We start from the raw sequence: 24513 nt of genomic DNA on the forward strand, positions 1-24513 counted from the left end.
TAAGGCATCTATATTTTACCATTTACTCAAAGCAAGAGACAAAAGGACAGGCTTTGGGTTCATTTATATCAGCATTCTTCCACAGGTAGTCAGGGGAGGAAAGAGTACAATGTAATTTGATGGTGGATGAATTTACACAAATAGGAGACTAAAAAAGAAAGGTTATTGTGACCCAGCACTCACGGTTACCTTTTTAAAGTTGTGGGGAAAAGAAATGGCAAAGCTTTCTATTTCTGTGAGCTTTTATTCTAAAAAATTGAATTAAAAATAACAATACCTAATCATCTCTAAATTACTTCAACTAAAAACACCAGCAAAGACCTTACGATGTTTTTTTAAAGAATTCATTCTCATAATTTCTTCCTTGGCCCTAAAAACGATGGTTTAAAAATAGCTTGATTTGCATCTTATTCTTTTACTGCCTTTCTACAAATACTTCTGGAAAGGCTGTTGCCTGCTTAGCTTTCACTGTGTATGAGATCACTCTACTTCCCTCACCTGGAACTGCCCTGTTCTCTGTCCCTGCAACATGAAAGGCCATCCAATAAGGAGCATCCTTGCTAAATGATATCTTTAAAATATGTATAGCTATGTGTATTTTCAAATGCACAATTGGTTTCTCAAGAGAGAAGGGAACTCATGCCAGAAGCAAGGAAAAGATTGAAAGGCAGGCCAGGAAGCAGAGCTGGCCCAGAGCTGGAATATGGCAAAATGCTAGTATTATTTAAGACACCAGTACCATACCCTGATGATGAAACAGAAAACGTTCCCTTGCCCCCTCACAGGGTGTGTGACAGGAGAAGTGTCTGGCTTCTCCAGTGACCCACTGCTAAAACCTCTAGGGGAGCATGCAGATGGGTGGGTTGTGGGGCTCGGACCCCACAGGAGTGTCTAGAGGTGAATGTTTACAGCTGAAGCCCCAGTGGGTGTGAGTTACAGGGTGGTCTTTTAGTTTTGCCATCTGCAGGTGACTGGTGTTAGCTGAGTGAGACCCCCTTCCCTATGGCGAGAACAGAGGACTTTCTGTATCCCAGGGTTCTTGCCTTGGTGTACTGGAAGAATCAGATCACACATGGGCTTGGAGAATGAGTGGCAAGGCTTTATTGAGCAGAAGTAGCTCTCAGCAGATGGAGGAGCCAGAAGGGAGATGGAGTGGAAAGGTGATTTTTCCCTGGAATCAGGCCACTTAGCGGCCTGGCTCTCCTCCAACCGCCCAGCCAAACTCCACGGCCGTCCCCAGTCAGTGGCCTGCCAGCCTTTGCTGGTGCAGGTCCGTGTGCTCTTCCTGACATCTTCTGGATGTCCAGCCACTTCTGTGAGTGTCACTAAGCTCTCTTGGTTTCTATAGGCACAGGATGGGGGCATGGCAGTCTTGGGAAATGCAACATTTAGGCGCAAAGGCAGGAGTGCCTGCCCTCACCTAGGTCTGTGGGCAAAGGCTCAGGAGCAGAGCCCTCGCCAAATACCCGCCCTTCTCCTCCCAGCACTTCCCTGCCCCCTCCTGTGTCACCGACATCTGCATTTGTAGCTAGGGTAACCACGATAGTCTTCATATAGCTGCAAGCGTCTGGCTAATACACTGACATGGTTTGGGTCTGTGTCCCGGCTCAAATCTCATGTTGAATTGTATTCCCCATGCTGGGGGTAGGGCCTCATGGGAGGTGACTGGATCATGGGGGCGGATTTCCCATGAATGGTTTAAACCATCCCTTTGGTGTCTGTGAGACAGTGAGTGAATTCTCAAGAGAGAGATCTGGTTGTTTAAAAGTGTGTGGCATCGGGTGGGCACGGTGGCTCATGCCTGTAATTCCAGCACTTTGGGAGGCCGAGGTGGGCAGATCACAAGGTCAGGAGTTCGAGTCTTGCCTGCCCAACATGGAGAAACACCATCTCTACTAAAAATACTAAAAAAAATTATCCGGGTTTGGTGGTGGGCACCTGTAATCCCAACTACTCCAGAGGCTGAGGAAGGAGAATCACTTGAATTCAGGAGGTGGAGGTTGCGGTGAGCCAGGATCCTGCCACTGCACTCCAGCCTGGGCGACAGAGCAAAACTCCATCTCAAAAAAGAAAAAAAAAAGTGTAACACCTCACTCCCTCTCTCTTTCTTGCTCCTGCTTCAGTCACATGAGGTGCCTGCTGCCATCTCACCTTCCACAATGAGTCAAATCTCCCTGAGGCCTCCGCAGAAGCAGATGCTTCCTGTACAGCCTGCAGAACCCTGAGGCAATGAAACCTCTTTTCTTATAAATTACGCAGTTTCAGGTATTTCTTTACAGCAATGCAAGAACAGCCTAATACACACAGAATGTCTTCGAGTGAGGGTGAAGACAAGCTGAACATTTACTTCTTGAAATATCCACTATATGATAGTCAGATGTTTAAAGCATGTATGCATATAGCTTACATTATTAAAAATTATTTTAGAATAGAAAAAGGAAGAGTTTTAAAATATTATTTTGAACCATATCAAATTGCTGATATTTTATAATTTTTAGACAACAAAATTCTCAAATGAGAGCTTTGGGTCCGACAAGTTTGTTTTGCCCTGGGCAATTGATCCTTCTTCCAAGGAAAGCTAGGAAGTCTTTCAGTGACCTCTTAGTCCTCCTGTGTAGCTGTCTTTCTTCCACTTCATCAGAGCATCTCCCCTTGAATCCCCACTCCCCCAAGTCCCTCTTGCCCTTGCCTCACTGGTGTAATTCAGAGTGAAGCCACATCCAAGACTATCAGACGTTTTGCACATCCAAGCATGATCACTCCATGTTATATTATGCTAAGAGAGTCTCTGTAACCTTCTCTGCTTTGAGTTAAGTTACATAAGTCCCCTTTCAGTTACTCAGCCTTCGTGAGTGCCAGGTCCCTGAAAGGAAGCTACAGGAGCAGGTAAAAATTCTTTCCATATTTATTTGTATGGAATTTTCACTTTTCAACTGTATACCAGATGTAAGGAAGTGTTCTTGCTCTGGGGCCATCTGTCATTGCAGAGGTAGGTTAGATTCACATAATGATAGAGTAGAAAAAAAAATAAGCAAAGTGACTCAGGTTTAAATCCTGTCACCTGCTGTTATTGACTGTGTTCTTGACCTATAGAATTCTTAACTATAAAACTGAACTTGGGGCCATGCCTAGTCATAAAAGTTCATTGTAAAAATCAAACAAAACAAAGTCTGTTAAGTATTTTGAAATGCCAAGACACAACCATGTGATCGGGGAAATGTACATAGGGAACAGAGTTGAAATAGCATGATATTAGAAAAGTCAGAAAGCAGCTGGACACAGTGGTTCACACCTATCACCCCATCACTTTGGGAGGCCAATACAGTCGGATCACTGGTGTCCAGGAATTTGAGACCAGCCTGGGCAAAAAAGCAATACCTTGCCTTTACAAAAAAATATATATATTAAAACACACACACACACACACACACACACACACACACACACACATACAGAAAGGAAACTACAATGGGTCAAAGTTAAAGGCTCTAGTTCACTTCCAAAAGGCATATTTATTCAGAACACATCAAGGAGTCTATTGGAATTGCAAACATAGTCATCATACTTAAGGATAAGGACAGCCAATTCCTTAGATGCAGGTCTTCTGAGTCAGCGGACTCCTCCCAGGTCCAACACAGTCCTGGGCTTGCATCCGGGTTACCATCGACTTCTGTACTGATGCTTGCAGGGGAGGCTCCATGGACTCCCTGTATCTCTGGACACAGAAAAAAGAATGGTCAAGTTTTTCATGTGACAGTACAAATTTAATTTTTAACCTTTCTTTGTCACGCATGTCCATACTTTTCTTTGTGATCATCTCATCTGCAGCTTCTGAAAAAATAGGGGAAGATCTCATGGACTGTTAGGTTGGAAGGACATAGCTGCCCAAGACTTCTTAAAAGTTGACTCTAAGGGGACTCCTGGTTATGAATAGAATGCCATGGGTTGCAGGAGAACACAATCCTGTTAGACTAACTAAAAAACACAAATTAATTGCAAAAAATCTATTTAAGGAGATCAGTGAATTATAGAAACAAAAAGAATTAGAACAAAAATTCCAGACAGCAGAGTGTTTTACCTAGGTTAGGTAACTTTCACAGGCTATTTTCTCTCCTGGGATATCTGCTGATTTGAAACAGCTCAGACCTGGTTCATGCCGAAGCACCATAGGAAGGAAAGAGAAGCCAGCAAAGCTTGTGGCGTTCATAGAAACAAGCACAATTTGGAAACAAAAGTATCCCCGAATGCCTTGCCAATTTTCCTCAGAGTACCCTTGCTAAATTGAGGCTGAGTAAAAGGTTAGAAGTTTCTGCAAAGTAAGTTAAAATCACCAGAAGTCCCATAATAATTGGGAGAAAAAGTTCCACTTGAGGAAAGGCGTCTGGCACAGAACATGGCTGGTCTCCCCAAGATGCTCATCAAACTTGGATGGAGCGTATGGCAGGATACCGAACAGCCTGAACGTTCCACTGTCAATCAACAGTAAGGAAGAGATGGGCCTGACGAATAAATACAAAACTAGAGGTGGAGGGGATCTTACTAAAATATCCTCCTAGTCTTGATCTAACTCAGCCTCTTGGATTGAGGTGATGATCTTACCACTTCATCTGCCCCACAGAGAAAACACAAATTCCTATCTGGTTGAAGTAGCTTGATACAGAGCTTTGACATGTGTTTTATCCACAATATCTGGCATACAGTCACAAATTACTAACATAAAAAGAAGCAAGAGGTTGTGATCAATTACCAGGTGAAACAAACAAACAATATAAGCAGATGAAAATAAAAGTATATTTTATTTAGCATCTTAATATTACATTGAGATACAATGATCAATATATTAAAAAGATTGAAAGACAATATGAACAAATGATGGAAAAGATCTAAATCTGTAGAAAGTAATCATTCTAAGACTGAAAAACGCAATACTTGATATGAAGACTTCATTGGATGAGTTGAACAGTATACCCAAAGATTGCCTTGATGATCCCAAAGACAGATCAGCATAAAATATTTGACTAAAGCACAGATAATATAAAAGAATACACATATCAGTCACATGCAAGTCATAGTGCAAATGCCTTCATTCCTATTATTGGAGTTACTAAAGAAAAGAGAAAAAATAGGATGGGCGAAATATGTAAAGGAAGCATAGTCAAGAATTTCCCAAAACTCAGCCGGACATGGTGGCTCATGTCTGTAATCCCAGCACTTTGGGAGGCCAAGGTGGGCGGATCACCTGAGGTCGGGAGTTTGAGACCAGCCTGGCCAACAGGGAGAAACTCCATCTCTACTAAAAATACAAAATTAGCTGGGTGTGGGGGTGCATGTCTCTAATTCCAGCTACTCAGGAGGCTGAGGCAGGAGAATTGCTTGAACCTGGGAGGCAGAGGTTGCAGTGAGCTGAGATCATCCATTGCACTCCAGCCTGGGCAACAAGAGAGAAACTCCATCTCAAAAAAAAAAAAAAAAAAAAATTCCCAAAACTCTTAAAGCTAGCAATCTTCACATTCAAGAATCTCAGCCAACTCAGGACAGCTATAAAGAAGACCACAACTAGGCATTTCACAACTAAACTGCTGAAGACAAAAGACTTGCTGATTCTAATGGGCTAGATGATCAATGTGCCACATTCCTTATTTTAAACCCAAATAAAATATTTCACAAATTATCTGAATATTGCTAGTCTAAAAAGGAAATTCATTTCAACGAAGTCAAAACAAAGAACAAATGAAAGATGGATAAATTGTGTTTATCATTCAAAGGTTGTAGCTGCTTTTCAAAACAAATAAAAACCATTTGTTTCTAATTTGTCTTATAACTGAGATAAATAAAACCAATTTTAAGGAGAAACTTTATGCCTGACAAGTATGAGTCAATTGGAACATTGAGAAAATAATTCAAAAGAAGTAGAGTTTAGAACATTACATTTTAACTCTTATTTTGTTTTGGTTTGGTTTGGTTTCTGGTTTTTGGTTTTTTTGAAACAAAGTTTCACTCTTGTTGCCCAGGCTGGAGTGCAATGGCGCCATCTCGGCTCACTGCAACCTCCGCCTCCCAGGTTCAAGCGATTCTCATGCCTCAGCCTCCTGAGTAGCTGGGATTACAGGTATGTGCCAATACACCCAGCTAATTTTTATATTTTTACTGAAGATGAGGTTTCACCATGTTGATCAGGCTGGTCTTGAATATCTGACCTCAGGTCATCCACCCGCCTCAGCCTCCCAAAGTGCTGGGATTACAGACGTGAGCCACCACACGAGCCTTAAATCTTACTTTGTATGTTGACTTTAGAAAGCACAGATACACACTGTAGAAAGCTTGACAGAGGTTGCTCACATACCAGAATAATAGAGAATCAGGTATAACTGTGGGTAGAATCAGAAATAAGAACCAACATTTACTGAGCCCTTAACAGTGCCAGGCATTGGACTCTCACAGAGATCATTGCAGATATGAAATGAACTTCGCGTGGATCATACATGGATGTGGAAAAAAACTCATTCATTAGCCTGAACCTCCATAAGGTAACTCATTTCAGACAGTTCAGTATTTTCAGTTCCATCTCAGCCCTTTTTGCTTTCTATTGAGAAATAAACATTCATTCTAGCTGCTGGCTTCTGGATTTCTCTGGAGTGTTGCAGATCCAAGTGGAATCAGCCTGGGATCCCATCAACGTCTTTCTCCAGGAACTAAGCTTGTGTTCCTCTCCTTCCTCCTCTCAGAAACTATGGACCCCTCTTTCTCTTCACTCTCACCATCCTCTCCCCACCCACAAGCCTGACTATGAAATGGAATGTCACCCTACTTTTAGCTCCCCTTCCAGTACACATATTCACTTCCTCTTAAACTGTTTCCACTAATCACTTTGGGAAACAGATAATTACAATCATAAGCATGAAGGGAAAAAAATGAAATCATAAACATGAAGAAATTCAAAAACTCATCATTTGCCTGGAGCCTTGCTTCCTGGAGCACTCTTTATTCTCCATCTGAAATTATAACTAAGCACAGTTGGGATTCTGCCCCTCTTCTCCCACTGTCTCAGCTAATTTATTTCTGGGTCCTGTTCGTTAATTGAATTAAACCCTGCTGATGTGATGAAACATCCGATGTTTCCCTAGTCCAAGTGCTTAACTCACAACTCTGAGGCCCACCAGAAGAGGTCTCTGCTGACTCTACCAGCTCCTTCCTCCATAAGGTGATGATCTCCAAGGTAAACTATCCACCAGCACCTGGTACCTCTCCTTACCCTGACTCCTTGGAAAAAAAGGAAAAAGAGAATACAGCAGAAAAAAATTCCTCAAACCTAACGAAGTGTCCCAGTCCCTTTGGACAGAACTATGTACCCATGTGTCATAAGTAAACCTAAACAACAAGAACTTTACCATGTCTTTAAAAATTCCTGAGTTCCTGGCTTTCAAACCCTCAATGTGTCTCCCCTATTCACTCAACTGAGTCATTACCTTTCCAAGCTGGACACATAGGAGCTATCTTTTCCTCCTTCCTTATCCTTCCTATTTGATCTATGGTCATCACTTCTTCTCCTGTTTATTTTATAGCCCCCCTTTATCCTCATTCTTTTTCTTTCATATGCTGAATGTATTTGCTAGTTACATGTTAGTCACTCTTGAATTATCTTGGAAGAAACTCATACCCGCTGGTGTTTCCGAGATCGACTTTCTATACCTGTTCTGTACTTTCATTTTGGTGACTGTCTTTCTATTGTTTTAGGTTAATACTATTGTTTTCAGACCTTAAATAACTTTGATTCCCACAAAGTAGAGGGTTTTTTGTTGTTTGTTTGTTTTTAGCAGTTCCTACTTAAATCTTTATAAACACAACAACCGAGGAAAAGGGGGTTACTTTATATCTACCTTCCACTACTCCAGCTTTGATTCCTGGCACACAGCATGAAAAGCAAGCAGAGGAACACAGCAGTGAGCAACTTTCACCACGTTTCACCTTTTCTTCCCCCTTATTGAGGCTATCTAAAGAAGACATCACTGTGACTACTGGGAGAAGTCAGGCCTCAGAAAGGAAGTTGAAAATTATGTAAGAAATGAGCCCAGTGACCTCCATTTCCTTGCCTCCTTGGTAAATAATTTGTGGTTTTCCGAAACTGGAGGCATATTTTAGAGTTCAAGCAAGCTTGGCAGTAAATTGTCCCAAGACTCATAAAAATGTGCACACAGGGTTTTGCAGACACCAAATCAAATAACTAAAGTGAAGCGAAACCAAAACAGAGCAGATGCATGTGTGCACAGGCATATCCCAGTCCCCAAACTGCAGACAGAGTTGTCTGTCTTTCACTGCATCACATAAATTCTAGAATATTAAACAGTTCAGTAGTAGGGAGGCTCAAGTCACTCTTCCATTAACCTCCAAAATATTTCTAATACCCGGTTTTGACTGCTTTCATGAAAGAGATGGCTCCTGGGTTACCACTTCAAACTTCAGAACAATCCAGGGCTTAGCAAAGCCATTATCCTCTGCCTCTTGTCTTCTACATGTGTCGAGAGAGGCTGGGAAGGGAAGTCAGAGCTGTTAGTAAAGAAACCATGAGGACAGAGGCAGGACAAGCAAAGGCACAAGTTCTGGTGTTGGAGAAAAAGAAAAACAAACTTGGGGAATCCTAGCAGGCGGCAGGTCACAGGGATTAAGAAGAAACTGGCTCCAACTTAAATACTAAGTGTTCACTTCTATTTCCCTTCTGAATAAAACATTAAGTGATTGTGCCAATACCCTCCAGCAGTTAGCAGAAGAGTCCCAACTAGAATACACAACTTGAGACAGTGAGTTCACTGCTCAGTGGACATATACGCAGATCACAAACCCTTACAAATAGGACTTTCTACATCATCCCAGGCCCTCACACAGTTGTTTTCTAAAGGCGCCTGCCAGTATGACCCTCTTCAAGAGAAACCAGATCATAAGGCTTGTTCTCTTCTCTGCTGCAACCATGCAGTGGACCTTGGAATGACACAAAGGGAGAACCAGAGCCACACAGTGGCCTCCAGAGTGTCCACCATCTGCTGAGCTTACACCTCCACCCGCCCTGCCACCCTCACCTCTCAGGCCCTTCCAGCTGAACCCCTTTTTCACTCTGTCCCAACCAGATGGGACTCATCTCTGGCTCCGTGCCTTTGCGCTTTCTACTCCTCCCGCAGAGATCTTCTCACCCTGTTCTCTCTGTTCAGACATCACCTTCCCAGGGAGGCCTCTCTGACCATATCCTCTAAATGTGTAAATGACAACTCTTCAAGACTCCTGCCCCCACCTGGCTCTGCTTTTGCATACAGCACTTACCACCTTCTTTATTTTTTTCTTTGAGATGCAGTCTCGTTCTGTCCCCCAGGCTGGAGTGCAGTGGCGCCATCTCAGCTCACTGCAGCTTCCACCTCCTGGGTTCAAGCGATTCTCATGCCTCAGTCTCCTGAGTAGCTGGGATTACAGGCCAGCTTTGATTCCTGGCACACAGCATGAAAAGCAAGCAGAGGAACACAGCAGTTAGCAACTTTCACCACGTTTCACCTTTTCTTGCCCATTATTGAATCTATCTAAAGAAGACATCACTGTGACTGCTGGGAGATGTCAGGCCTCAGAAAGGAAGCTGCTGACTAATTTTAGTATTTTTAGTACAGACAAGGCTTCACCACGTTAGCCAGGGTAGTCTTGAATTCCTGACCTCAAGTAATCCATCCACCTTGGCTTCCCAAAATGTTAGGATTACAGGCATGAGCCATTGCGCTCGGCCCTCACCCTTATTGTAACTCTACGTGTTTTTTGTCTCCCTCATCAGGGTGTATAAGGGAGACCTGTGGGGATCGCTCCTGTGTGAGGCCCCTAGGAAATGGGCCTCGCCATACGGTGAGCTTGAGCCCTGACACAGATCCCCGGTTGGGGGAGTCAAGCTGAGGGAAAGCAGGAACCGAGAGAGGGACTATGTTATTCTAAATAATTAACAGACATTACTTTATGGATATGAGGACTTGGGAGGCAATGTGTCCACTTTTGGCTTCTTATGGTTTATTGCTTGATTGTGTTCATTTTGGACCCTTGTTACCTTCATTGTAAAATATTAACTTAAGTATTTACACTTGGTAACTTACTTACCGTAACTTACTTACCATAGCTTACAGGGTGTGACTGTAACTTACTTACCTTGACCTATTGGGCATAACCTACTTACTGGGCGTAGCCTACTTACTGGGCTTAACTTACTTACTGGGTGTAACTTGCTTACTGTAACTTAAGTATGTTGATCTGGCATAAACAACTTTAACTTCAGAAAAGTATATAATGAAACACATTGCAAAAATAAAATTGCTGCATGAGCATAGCGCATGTAGCCCTCCAGACCTCGCCTTTTCTATCTCCTTTTTTCTGGCGCGCGCTCTCTTCCAGGTTTGGGACCCTCTCGCTGGACGAGATTCCCGGGCTCACATTCAGTTCACAACAGGTGTAAGCTCTGTGAAGCCAATGAGCTTCCCTCTCTTTTCTTCATTGCGATATCCCAGCATAAAAAGTCATGTATTGTACACAGTAGGATTCAACAAGGAGATCTATGTGTTATTTATATGTTTTATGTATCTCATTTACAGATATGTTGTTTACATATACATCTTATTTACACATATCTCATATATATGTGCACAATATACATTTTGTGTTTATACATATATGTGATATATGTGAATAAGGTATATATGTTTAAACTTCACGATGGCTTCAACTTTACAATGGTGTGAAAGTGAAACACGTTCAGTAGAATCTCTACTTCAAGTACCCGTATAACCACTCTGCTTTTCACTTTCAGTACAGAACCCAATAAACCACATGAAATAGTCAACACTTTGCTATGAAATAGACTTGGCGATAGATGATTCTGTTCAACTGTAGGCCAATGCAAGTGTTGCACATTTGCATGGTAAGCGTATAAGCACATTTACAGTGGGCTAGGCTAAGCTGTCATGTTCAAAAATTCGGGTGCATTCATTGCATTTTTGACTTGGAGTATTTTCAGCTTACAGTGGGTTTATTAGAACTCCATCATAAGTTGAGAAGTGTCTTTCTCTTTCTATTTCTCTCTCTCTCTCTCTCTCTCTCTCTCCTTTCTCTAGCACTCTCTCTCTGTCTCTCTCTCTCTCTCTATATATATATATATACACATATACATACATATATATACATATACATACATATATATGTTCTGTGTATGTATGTATAGAAAGACAACTCTGTTCTGTGTGTGTGTGTGTGTGTGTGTGTGTGTGTGTGTACACACACAGAGAGAGAAAGAGAAATCAAATCATCCATGGCTAAATTTGAGAATAGATTTGTGTAATGATCTTTATTTTCCCAATCAAAAAGTTAATAAAGAAACGGAATGGACAAAAACAAGTACCAAGCAATATTGTACTTAAGGTTTTCCTCTTTTGATTTAATGACTAGACTTATTATGAATAAAGTTATGACATAACTTCTTATGAAATAAATTATTTGGCAGAATACAGGTTTCTTGGGGATCAGGAATTTTCAGACATTCAGAAGTCTGTTCTAGTCAGTCCTCTGGGGCTAATAGAAAGTTATTTGTTCAGTGTTTATGTGAAGCAGGAACCAGCAGAAGTGGGTGAATAAGCAGTCAAAGCACAGGGAGATCTTCAAGGATGACGGCTGTCGGAAGTCGAGCTGCGTATCTGGAAGCCATCTCTTCCTCAATTCATGACTTTAAGGATGAGTTGAACTTTTTAAAAAGGTACATGGTGGTTTCTTTATAGTTTGGCACAGTCCCTGTGGATTCAGGGTGTCCCAGACACAGGGAGCAAAGTGGGTGGCAGAGGAATCTAAGGGTGGTTCGTGGTCACTCTTTGATCCAGCAGACAGTTTTTAGACTTCTAAACAGTTAGCATTTTATGGCCTATTTAGTCATTTAAATCTTCATGGGCATTTGACCAGCAGAAGTGGGTGAATAACTACAGAGCAGTTCAACCTACACTTTCAATTACAAAAAAAAAAAAAATGAGGAGGCAGGGGTTTGCTGGTGAATAACAGTCTCTTCATGAGCTTCCCTGAAAAATAAAACAAAATTAAAGACTACTAAAAACTTATCTAACAATATTGACATTTCTTTCCCCAAAATATCAGCTTTAAAGAACTAAATAGAGGGTGGTGGAGAGACTGAGTCTTCCTTTATTACTGTTCTCTTTTGATCATTTCACTGCTCTTACTTTATTTTAATAACACGTCCAAAGACTGATTCAACCTCCCTCTCCCACTTTAATAAAGGTTCATTAGTGGATTAGGAGAGATTTGAAATCGAGCCCAGTGGTGTCAGCAGAGACAAGTTCCAAATAGCCCTTCAGCACATTTTGAAAAGTGCCAAGCTAGCAACTCGGAAAAGAGCCACCAATAAAATGTGGGTGCACTTATGTACATGGAGCCCCAGTGGACAGACAAAGCAACCCCACTTCCAGGAGGGGCAACATGGCTCACTGAAAATGTGCAAGGGAAAGATTCTTGTGTCTACTCTGAGCCAACTCCAACAAAATAAATACAGCCCATTCACATGAAAAATAGAGAGAAACTGATGACCGCATATATTATTACAATCAAAATAAGCGAATAGGTGCAGCCACTTGGGATACTCTGGGATCCCAGCATCCTCTTTGAAATCTACAAGCCCTTCTCTATAGTAGTGTGTTCGACTGCCCTGCCTGGCCTACAGAGGAAATCAATCACAGGTGTTTGAAAGCACGTAGGTGGTTTACACATCAATGCTTCCATTCCTTCTAAGCCTTCTCCAGGGGTGAAACTAGGGAGGGAGCTGTGGACTTCATCCTTTTTCCCGTTTCCACAGGTTTTTTTCAAAATTATTTCTGATTATGTTTTCAATATGTATATAAAAATACTACTTCTACTAATATTACCAATAATGATAACAAGCTAACATTTGAGCACTTGTGAATTTTTCTAAGGACGTTATAACTGTTAGCTCATTTAATATTCAGGATGCTGTAAGACACTATAACCCATACTCTTGATTGACTGACGTAAGCCTCATCTACAATCCCTTTTCTCTCCCAAATTCAAGCAAAGGTGGTCAGGAGACACAAATCAGGCCGATATGTGAGTTTCTGCTTATTGGAACTTTGAGAAAACTTTTGATTTTCTGATAAAAGGGCCAACTCAGCTAAAATTCTCTGTCTGTATTTTTCTGTCTGAAAAGTGGAACTGCACACAAAGTATGGCAGAGACAAAAAAACCTCATTTTTCTGACATTATTGACCAGCAGCACCTGCTATTTGGGTTTCTCTTCAAGCTACTGTAAGGTATAGTTTCTGGTGCTTGCAGGCAAAGGTATTCCTTTCACGTGCCATTTACAAGTGAGGAAATTGAGACATGATCAAATGAAGCCATCTGTCCGTGATCATCCAGGTGGGAAGTGCAAAAGCTTAGTTTAAACCCAAACCCTTTTTTCCCAGAGTCCACATGACTAACCACTATGGCATGCTGTGATGCTCCTGGCAACCATTAGATTAGAAATATGGACATTCTGGGCTGGCCTGGTGGTTCACATCTATAATCCCAGCACTTTGGGAGGCCCACACAGGCAGAACACTTGAGGTCATGAGTTTGAGGCTAGCCTGGACAACATGGTGAAATCCCATCTCTACTAAAAATGTACACAAAAAGTAGCCAGGCATGGTGGTGCATGCCTGCAGTCCAGCTACTCAGAAGGCTGAGGCAGGAAAATTGCTTGAGCCTGGCCGGGGGGTGATAATGTTGCAGAGAGCCAAGACTGCACCACTATACTCCGGCCTGAGCAACAGGGAAAGAAAAAGAAGAAAGAAAGAGAGAAAGAGAGAGAAGAAAGAAAGAAGGGAGGGAGGGAAGGAAAGAAAGAAGAAAGAAGAAAAGGAAGGAAGGAAGGAAGGAAGGAAGGAAGGAAGGAAGGAAGGAAGGAAGGAAGGAAGGAAGAAGGAAGGAAGGAAGACAGAGAAAGAAAGAAAGAGAAAGAAAGAAAGAAAGAAAGAAAGAAAGGAAGGAAGGAAGGAAGGAAGGAAGGAAGACAGAGAAAGAAAGAAAGAGAAAGAAAGAAAGAAAGAAAGAAAGGAAGGAAGGAAGGAAGGAAGGAAGGAAGGAAGGAAGGAAGGAAGGAAAGAGGGAGAGAAAGAGGATGGAGGGAGGGAAGGAAAGGAGGGAGGGAAGAAAAATAAAGCAGGGCTCTTCTCTCACATTTTAAAAATATAGGCATTATTGTGATTCTTTTACTCAAGTTCTCTGTACAACTTTCCTAGTAGCTATGGAAGCACAAAGTCAAGTTCTGGGGATCTTCCTGCCTCTGCTTGCAACTGTATTGCCATCTCACCTATCCTGGATCTAGCCAATACTTTAATTCTTTAATTTTAAATTATTTTAATCTGTGGAACATGCCAGTATGCCAAAGTTTTCTAACTGTATTCATTTATATAATGTCCCAGAAAAAATGGAAAGAAGAAAGAAAAGGGGTGGGGTATAAGGCAGTGAAGAAGAGGGAAGGGAAGGAAACATTGTTATAATTAATTTTACCAGAACTGATACAGTGTATTGGCATAACCTTTTGAACTTTCTATTTGGAAATAATGTTTAACTCTATAGAAAGTTGCAAAAATAAAAGTAGTATAAAGATCATCCATTCATTTAGCCTTTACCCAGATTCTGCTGCTGTTAACAGTTTATTCCCATTTGCTTTGTCATTTGTGATAGCTGATAGATGATCAATAGATCAACAGATTGATAGGCTGACAGATGATTGATAGATAAATAGATAAATAATTTTTTTCTGAACACTGTTCTTTACCCCTGCATACTTCAGAGTGTATCCTAAGGAATATTCTTTTCCACAACCACCAGTTATCAACTTTATAGATTTTCATTGACACAATAATTTTTTCTAATCTAACAATCATATTCCAGTTTTGTCCATTGACCTCATAATGTCCTTTCTTGCATTTTCTCCCTCCAGTGAAGAATTGGTAGAGCTTTATTATAAAAGCTGTTTGTTACTGCTGTTGCTGCTGCTGTCACTGTTTACGTGTTAATTCAATTATCTGATGGAAAACTTTTAGCCCCTGAATAGGGGTCAACCCATGGACAGCCCTTAACAGGACTCAGGCTTCCAAAGGTAGTTCATACTTGACCTCATCTCTTCCACGCGTACCCTCTGCTTTATCCTTTCCACTTCCTTTTTGTTACAGAAAGAAACAAACGGCAGGGCTCATGTTAGACTCAGGTGAGCTGGGACCCTCCCTCAGTCCTCATGATGCAGGGGCCCATGAAAATGTCTTTCATGATGGCACACCCTCCCACCCCCAATCCCTGGTTTCTGGGCCTGGCTAGAGTTGGTAGTGTTGTCTGGGCAGGTTTCCTGAGCCCAAATGGGGCTTTGCTTGTACCCAGTTTCTCTTTCTCCCCTTTAGAGTTCTTTCCCACACACTCTCTTAAGTGCAAGGTGGACTTGACATTCCAAAGAGCTCCAGAACTCATGCCTGCAAACTCATTCTGGGGCCCTGGGGCTGACCTCCAGTTCCAGAAAAGCAGCCTGGTGAGTAGATTGATTCTGCTGACTGGCATGGGATTGCTGTCATGGGGCGGTGTGCGATTGGGCTGCCAGAATGGTGCTGACACCCTGATTTTGACTGATTCTCACTCCCTTGGTCACAGGATGAATTCAGGACTCTGGGCCCCCAGCAGAGTCAGCCAGCCCTTGAGTTCGGGCTGCATGTGAGGTTTCCTGCCTCTTTAGTTATCCCCCTGCTGCTACTGTGGTGCTGCTTCCTCGGCAGCAGGCAATGTTTATGCTGTGCACCCCTGCTACTGAAACCCAGGGCCATCCCCCATCCCTCTGCAGGCTGCATCACAGTGCTTGAGGGTGGCTTCACCCATCTCCTCCAAGGGCTTTCCAGATTGTTCTGCAACACCAGCAGGCTCCTCCCATCCATGTTCATTCTTTCCTCTAGCTGATGTGGTGACTGCGCCTTCCCAGGTTAAGCTGAGCCAGATAAGGGTCAGGGATTCCTTGCATAAATGGGATCATTCTTCTTTCTCCACCACTAGAAACAGTGTGAGGAAACCAAGGGTGCAGTCAACATCGAAAGAAATCACATTTTAGGAATGCTGAGATTACAGCCTCAAAGGTTTGAGAGAGGGCATGGCTGGAAAATGTGTTGTTCTATATTTATACCATAAAGTTCCAGAGGATAAATTTAACATGGCCATAAAATAAATGACTGTGCACATTTTCCTGCATACTCTGTGCATTTGTGATCATCTTCAAAGAAGCACAGGCGCGACCTCTGGAAAAGCCATCGGAAGCCAGTATTCATGGGCAACAGGAAGGATGGTGCAGCATCATGACTAATAATATAACCAGCATGAAACAAATAACACTGAGGACTTTAGAGGCAAGGAAGAGTCAAAATGTCCCAATGTAGACAGGTTCTGACAAGCCATAGGGCTTGAATAATCACAAGATTGCACACTTTTTTCTCACAGTGAGAGATTTGAAATTACCCAGGACCAGCACATTTGACGGTAACAAATATGAAGAAATAATTCCTGGATCCGGAAGGGAAGAGGAGGTGTCGGGATACTACAAAGAATTATCAAGTCGTCTAGATAATAAACAGATACATCAGTACCTCTTACCCATCATTCTAAATCTTCAGTGATCAGTCACTAACCCTCATACACATTTAAAATTTGGCAAAGCATTTTTCAAAGGAATTGCTTGTATAAATGGGGAACCCACACACAAAAAAAATACTTGACTGGCTGGGCGCAGTGGCTCACATCTGTAATCCCAGCACTTTGGGAGGTGGGTGGACCACAAGGTCAGAAGTTCAAGAGCAGCCTGGCCAATACGGTGAAACCCCGTCTCTACTAAAAATACAAAATTAGCCAGGCATGGTGGCGGGCACCTGTAATTCCAGCTACTCAGGAAGCTGAGGCAGGAGGATTGTTAAAACCCAGGAGGTGGAGGTTGAGGTAAGCAGTGGTTGCACCATTGCACTCTAGCCTGGGCAACAAAAGCAAAACTCCGTCTCAAAAAATTAGAAACTTACCCAGAGTCCCAGACAACCTAGTGAGGGCCCTAAGACAAGAGGTAGGGTAGACATGTTCTCCATGTCCTCATTCTAGGAAGGGCATCACAAAGCGTGAAAGCATTCCAAAGACAGCTCTGAGTTTTTCTTATACCGTGATCAATTCCCATTGACTTTTAAGCACTGTAGAAAGTAGAAAAATTACAACTGGAAAATTTTTCTAGCATACAGGAAGATACCCTCTGAAACTTAAGACCAGAGTCAGAGAGACTGACTTCAGCCCAAAACAGTGAAGTCTCTCCAAGGCCACATGCACAGCCTTTGAACAAAGAAGAAAATATGGCTGTGCAATTGCACAACTTGAAGCATGGGGACAGGCTGCCAGTCCAGCTAGAGAAGGAAGCAAACAATCCCATTACTGCAAGCTAAGGAGAAGGACAGTGCATCAAGACAAGAAGCTTCTGTGGCAGTGTCTAGGGAGTCACTGTGACTTTATTCAACAGTAAAACAAAACTCGGAAGAGAAGCTGATCTGTTTTCACAACTGGTTGAGTCCCAGTCACCCGTTCCTTGGAAACCGCTTCATTTTCTTTCTGCTTCTTTTGTGCTACACCCACGTTTTCTTCCCCTTCCCTCTGGGTCTCCCGTTCTGCAGGATTAGAGTTCAGCCCAAAGCGGTATGTTCTGTTCCTCCCTAACAGCAACACTTCCAGATTCGGAAGTGCCAACCTATACAGCACAATTCTTCTCATGTCAGTTTCATTGTTCTTTCCCTCCTTCGCTTTGTGATAATTATGCCTATTGGTATCTCCATTCATTTTTCCAAAGAGCAGTAAGAAATGTATAACCCCAGAGCAACAGAAGCACAACCCACCACTACTTCCTTTTTTTTTTTTTGGAGTCTTTGGCTTGGATCAAGTTACCATTTGCTGTATTCATATGCTGGCAGGAAGAATTACAGAAATACATAAGTTAACTCTAACTTCAACAATACTGGAAACCATGATTCATTCAAACAAAAGGAATTTGCAGTGACTTTAACATTCAGAAAGGCCAAATTATGCTATCCTTTTTTTACTGAGTAAAGCATATTCCGCTAAGGAGAGTCTAATTTCTGTATTTCTGTCACTTCATCGGTAGTAGAGGATGTCTACACCTCTTTTTTTTTTTTTTAATTTCAGACATGACAAAGAAAAAGAACAAAAAATTAAAGAAAACAAAGAGTATGGTAAAACTGTGGGAGGGAAAGCAGGGAACAGAACAAATGAAAGAAAGAGATATGTCTGGTAGGATAGAGAAGGAATTAGTTCCGTGTATTAGATATTGACACTCTGGGGATATGGTCATCGGCCAGATGTCATATATGTTGTAAATGAAAGTGGGGTAGCAATAGCAGAGGTTGTTTTGAAAACTGAATTGGCTAATGGGAATTTGCCACATGACTATCTTACTCTATATATAAGGAACATTTTAAGCCCACTCGTTACACATCAGTATAATTTTTTATTGTTACATTTGAATGTCCCTCTTTAAATCACAGTGAGGACTGTGCAGGAAAAATGAAACCTGGATTCACTTAGCACAATTCCCTTTTTTTCTCAGCAATTCTATTACATAACAATTGTGCCACATGTCATAATACAAATACCAACAGACAGCTGGATACAGGGGTTCTTGTAATTCCAGCAGTTTGGGAGGCCAAGAAGGGAGGATTACTTGAGGTCAGGAGTTCAAGACCAGCATGGACAACATAGCAAGACCTCGTCTCTATGAAAAATCTTTTTTAAAAAAATTAGCCAAGCATGGTGGTGTGTGCCTGTAATTCCAGCTACTCAGGAGTCTGAAGCGGGACGATTACTTGAGCCCATGAGTTCAAGGCTGCAGTGAGCTTGCATGACTGCACTGCAGCCTGGGTGACAGAGCAAAACACTGTCAAAAAAAAAAAACCCAACCAAAGAATTTGGATACATTGGTTTTTTTCTGACTTTACAAGGAATTTCAGTATATGAGGAGATTTCATTGCTTAAATTATTTTGCTAAAATATTTAAATAATAGCCTGCCTTAGTGAGTGAGTGTGATGTTCTAGGCACACTTTCAGCTACTTTAATGTAATCATTTATGGAAACCTCACAATAGCCCTTCCCTCATTTTGCAGATGAGGAAACTGAGGCTCAAAGGCACTGAGCAACCTTCCCAAAGTTTCACATCTGTAAGTGATGAAGCTGGGTTACAACCACCGGGCAGTTTATCCGAAGCTACTTTTGAACTCTCGGATATTCCAACACGTTAAATCAATTAGCATCAGCTAGCATTTCTTAACGACTTTTTGATTTGATTCTACTTGCTGCCTCTACAGTTATTGTCATTCATCCACAAAACAAATATGCTTTCTCAATCTCCTGATTTTTAAAGTGCTCTGTGCTCCTGGACTTGGCAGAAGCTGAGTATTTATTCAGGAAGAAAACAACTGGTGAAATCTATTACACCATTCAGACACTCTCCCATGCAATAGATAAGAAACTGTCATGGATAGTTGAGTAATTTTTGAGAATCTACAAAGTCCTTAGAGCTGCACAGAAGAGGAAAGAATATTATCTCTACCTCACCTTCTTTAAAAAGCCAAAGAGAAACCAGCAGCACTTTTTGTTCCTGTACCTGCTGTCACAACATATACTTTTAGATCTGATCATTGAGATGAGCAGTGTTTCATTTTTTATTTTAAACCCCACCCTACAACCAGCAGAAGAGAAATTTTCTAAATCATGCAGACCCATATTACTTCTACAGTGGAGCTGGTGAAGGAGTAGGGTGCTGTTTTTAATTCTAGAAACCAACACACACAATGGAAATCTGATCCTACCATGCCGTACCTCTGGGACAGCCTCACCTTTCAGTCTCATAACATTTAATTGCCTATATAATTCACACTTTTAGAATATAATTATGGGTTAATATCGCATTTGCACACAAACTTCACACAGGCACAATAAATCAATTACAGCACCTGAAAAATCAAAGACATGTTATATCTCTGAGGTATTTACTTATCCATAAGCCTGTTTAGAAAAATTTCCCCTCCCTTTTTAGTTTGTCTCCAGGGCTAATAACCTAAATCCAGAAGACTCAGCCATCCCATCATTTCTACATCTCTTTTGTTCAAGGAGAGCTCTAAACTCTATTTTAGGACTTTTTCTCAAACAGGTTCTTTTAATGGTAATATTCAAATAAAGGCAGAAATACTTCAATATTAACAACTAGTCTTTTACTACCTCATTCTTGTAACACATCAGGCAACCCTGTGAAATCTCACAAGTGACATGTGATTATCAGCATTTTACACATAAAAAATTTGAGCTGAGAGAGGTGATGTAATATTATTACTCGTTACATGGCTGGGAGATACTATAGTCAAGTTTCATATCTAAGTTTTCCAAGGCTGAAATGTTCAGCGAAAATCCACTTTAATATGAATCAGTCCATATGCACACACATTTTATTAAACAACATTCTAGAAAATATCCCAAGCATAGACTGGAAGCATTCCCTGAGGTATTTTCTATGAATTCAAGCACACTACGGCTACCACCACATGAAAGACAGACGTGAAACCAGACTTGAAATGAAAACCAACAGAACTATTTTTATTGCCCATGCTTTGTATAAAAAGCAGGAGGAGAAAAAAAAACCTGAAGATCAAATGACAAAGCACTTTCTAAATCTGTCACTTAGCAACACACCGCTAAATTCTTGTTTTCTTCGTCCCAATATATTACAAGCCTGCCTTCTACAGAAGATTTTCTATTCTTTCTCTCTCTCTCCATACCCCACCTTCCCGCAGTGGGAGAATGACAGAGCAGCTGATTAATACATGCATAATACCAAAAATGTGTAAGACATGTAAAGTGAATTTTTTTTTTGTCTTCAACGTTGTCTGTGTTCTTCCCATTTTTGCTAAATTTTCAGGTATAAGCATTGTATAATGAAGTTCCAGGATACCACAAAGCCAGATGAAACAGGAAAGACATAACTTTCACCCCGGGAGATGCGCACATGCCCACAAACCCCACCCCTGAGCTGCCCCTTTCTCTATGTCTGCATTTCAGACCACGTCTAAAACATTTGTGGGCAACTTGTAATTCTTGCCAAATCCATATTTAACCTTCTGTAGTCACATTAGTGGATGGGGCTTCAGCATTCATTGCCTAGAAAACAGATCAATAGTCTCACTATTTTGAAGGGCATCAAATCCTCCAGGTCAGGGGCGGAGAGGCAGTGGGCCTCAAGAGAACCAGCAGCAGTCAGATCAAGCCTCACCGAGCTCCCTGTGCCAAACAGAGCAGAACTTTTCTGGGGCTTGCTGGGGCATTTCTCGTCTGGCAGGGACTGAGTTGCTGTGCTTCTGGGTGCTCAGAAATGCATCAGCCTGGGCCAACAAATCAAGGCCGAAGCTCAAACTAATTACAGTATGTGTGTGGCCAGAGCAATCCCAACAACCCCCATGATTAAACCTCAGAGGGGTTTCAAAACAGCGGCAGGTAGAAACATTCCAGCCCAGCCATCATCTCTCCCTTCAACATGTTCAAAAAATTGTTGGGCAAGATTACAGGAGATTCTCCCTCTCCCTATTATATGTTTCTGTAACAAGCTGAGTCTCCTTAAATGATAAGCAGATAGCCTTCTTATCAGAAAAATAAGTAATGCTTTAAAATTACCTCCAGCTCACTATTCTTTTTTATCATTGCTGTATCTGAATAAATGTTCAAATGAAAACTGTGTTGCCTCTGTTTAACAATCATTAAGGGCTGAGATGCTTCCAAAGACCGTGAAGAATGTGCTCCTGTTCAATTTAAATGATCTTCTCAATGTGGAATATGAGTAGGTTTTGTTAAGGCTTTCAGATTCGTTTCTAGGTCACATATCATCAAGTTTGTGCCATTCGCAACCATGAATAAAATGACAATTTGTAAATGAGTAAAGTGTAAAATTGCATGCACTACAATTTGATCCTTTCATTAGAAAGCTGAACAACCTGGCTTAGTTCTGGAAACTCCTTCAATAGACTGAGTTGGAAAATGTCCACCAAACTATGTGTTTATTTGAGAAGTAAAACACACCATATCCCACATCCAATGTCAAAAACGCTCTTGGCTCCACCTTCAAAGGCTTCCTCTTACCTAACCACTGCTCACTGCTTCTGCTGCTTTCATGCTGGCTCAAGCCATTATCCCTTGCCTAGATCACAGACTCGTTGTGATTCCATGCAGCCCCTCAAATGTCTGTCCCAAACACATGACCCTCTGAAAACATAATGATCACGTCACTGCTCTGCCCAATACCCTACAAAGGCTCCTCAGTTTCCTCTGAGGAAGAGCCAACACCCATAAGGGCCACCAGGCTCTCCTTGAATTGCTCCAATTGGAGTTTGCCTTGTCATCCCTGACCCAGCATAATGGCTTCTTGCTGTCCTCACTTAGGCCTTGGCTGTAGCTCCTCTCTGCCTAGGAACCTCTTCTCTACATATCTGCAGAGCTAATTCCCTTCACTTTCTTCAAATCTTTGCTCAAATTATCCCATTTCAGTGAGGCTTTCCCAGACCACCCTATTTAAATGGTAACTACTGCCTTTCTTCTTCCCCCACTACCCTACTCTACTGTTCCCTGTTGCCCTAGCATTTAGTCTCTTCTGGGATATTACATAAATTACTGCTGTATTATGCTGATGGTGTATCATCTATCTTTGTTCATTTGGTTCACGTGTGTATCTCAAATCACCCGGAACCATACTTGACCCATAGTAGGGCCTCAGTAAATATTTGGTAATGAATATTGAAAGAAAGATGAGTTGGAAATGGCTAGAAGTATGCCGTCCCTTACCAATATACCAATAGAATCCATTGCAAATTTTGGAATTTCCTTTTTCTTACATGCAGTTCTTAATATTGGTTTACCTCTCCAACATAATTCACAAGGAAATAAAATAAAGTTTAATTCCTCTCTATCTATTCCAACCAATTTACACTTTTTGAGGAGAGAAAATGGAAAGTGGGCCCTGTGAGCTCAAATTTTCTCCATTGTGCATAAACGTTGGCGTATGTGTATCCACTGTTAGAATGGCCTCATACATTGTAACGTCAATTCAGAAAAAGCCAAGTGAGAAATTCAGCTGAATATCATCTTAAACATTCATCAGAATTGTAAGCTTTTAAGTCCATGAAAGAATGCGGACTCACATCAAGAAAAGCATCTTTACCACTTTATATAAACTATACTTTTAAATATCTTGAGATTCCATCAATTGTCTTTAGACGGTACAATGGTCTTAAGAAGTCAAGGAAAAATATATTTACAAATCCTAAAAAACAAAAAAATGTTAGGTTCTATCAGGTCATCCACCTGGATAAAATCTGCAGATTTCTGTGAATAAAGAGAAGAATTGAGGGGCTATGTGTATGAAACTTCAAGCCAGAGGAATGGGCTACAGGACCAAAGAGGCCCACCCTTATTACATTTAAAGTCCATGAAATGACAACCGTAACACAGGGCTCCGTGTATCCATCCCACTGTGATCGTGCAAAGACTCCCGGTCTTAAGTAACCTGAATTAACAGGAGAGAGCCTACTATCTTCCATAAATTGGGAAGCATCTTTTTGCCTTGGGAAAATATAGAATTATGAAAGAAAATGGTAAGAGCCTGAAAATCTTGGTATATTATCTGTGTTTCAACAGAATCTAGAGGCCAGGTGTGGTGGTGTGAGCCTGTAGTCTCAGCTTCATAGGGCTGAGGTAAAAGCGTCCCTTGAACCCAGGATTTTGAGTGCAGTCTGAGCAACATAGCAAGATCCCACCATTAAAATTCTCTTTAAAAAATGTTTCATTAAAAATAGTCATAATAATGTATGCATGCCTGTAATTCCAGCATTTTGGGAGGCTGAGACAGGCAGATTGCTTGAGTCCAAAAGTTTGAGACCAACCTGAGTAGCATAGTGAAACCCCATCTCCACAAAAAACACAAAAAAATTCACTGCGTGTGATGGCATGTGCCTGTAGTGCCAGCTACTGAGGAGGCTGAGGCAGGAGGATCGCTGGAGTCCAGGAGGTGGAGGTTGCAGTGAGCGGAGATCACACCACTGCACTCCAGCCTGAGCAACAGAGTGAGACCCTGCCTCAAATAATGATAATAACAACAACGTGGAAGAATACTTGGCACAGAAAAGGTGTTCAATGAACTGGCCATTATTATATTAAAATGGAATCTATATGTATTTAATACGCTTCTCATGACCGCTTCTCAAACCAAACATTTCAAAATACTTGGAATGATTTGGCCTGTTGAAGAGGCAATCTTTTAATGTTCATTTAAAACATATGTTTAAGTCATTGTCTTAAACTTCAGGTCTTAAGATCTAAGTCTTAAGATGCTACGCCTGTTT

The 24513-nt window shown here is 41.5% G+C and overlaps 1 long non-coding RNA gene across 1 annotated transcript; it reads right to left on the reverse strand.

The window, feature by feature from the left end:
- Nucleotides 1–3487: 3487 nt before the first annotated feature.
- On the reverse strand, nucleotides 3488–8354 carry LOC118151588 (uncharacterized). The gene is made up of 2 exons (XR_004739982.3): nucleotides 7878–8354; nucleotides 3488–3715 (listed from the first exon to the last, which is right to left on the reverse strand). It is a non-coding gene; the product is annotated as an uncharacterized LOC118151588 (long non-coding RNA).
- Between the last annotated feature and the right edge of the window lie 16159 nt (nucleotides 8355–24513).

This window comes from Callithrix jacchus, chromosome 2 (genome assembly GCF_049354715.1).
Source record: "Callithrix jacchus isolate 240 chromosome 2, calJac240_pri, whole genome shotgun sequence".
In the NCBI taxonomy this organism is placed as follows: Eukaryota; Metazoa; Chordata; class Mammalia; order Primates; family Cebidae; genus Callithrix; species Callithrix jacchus.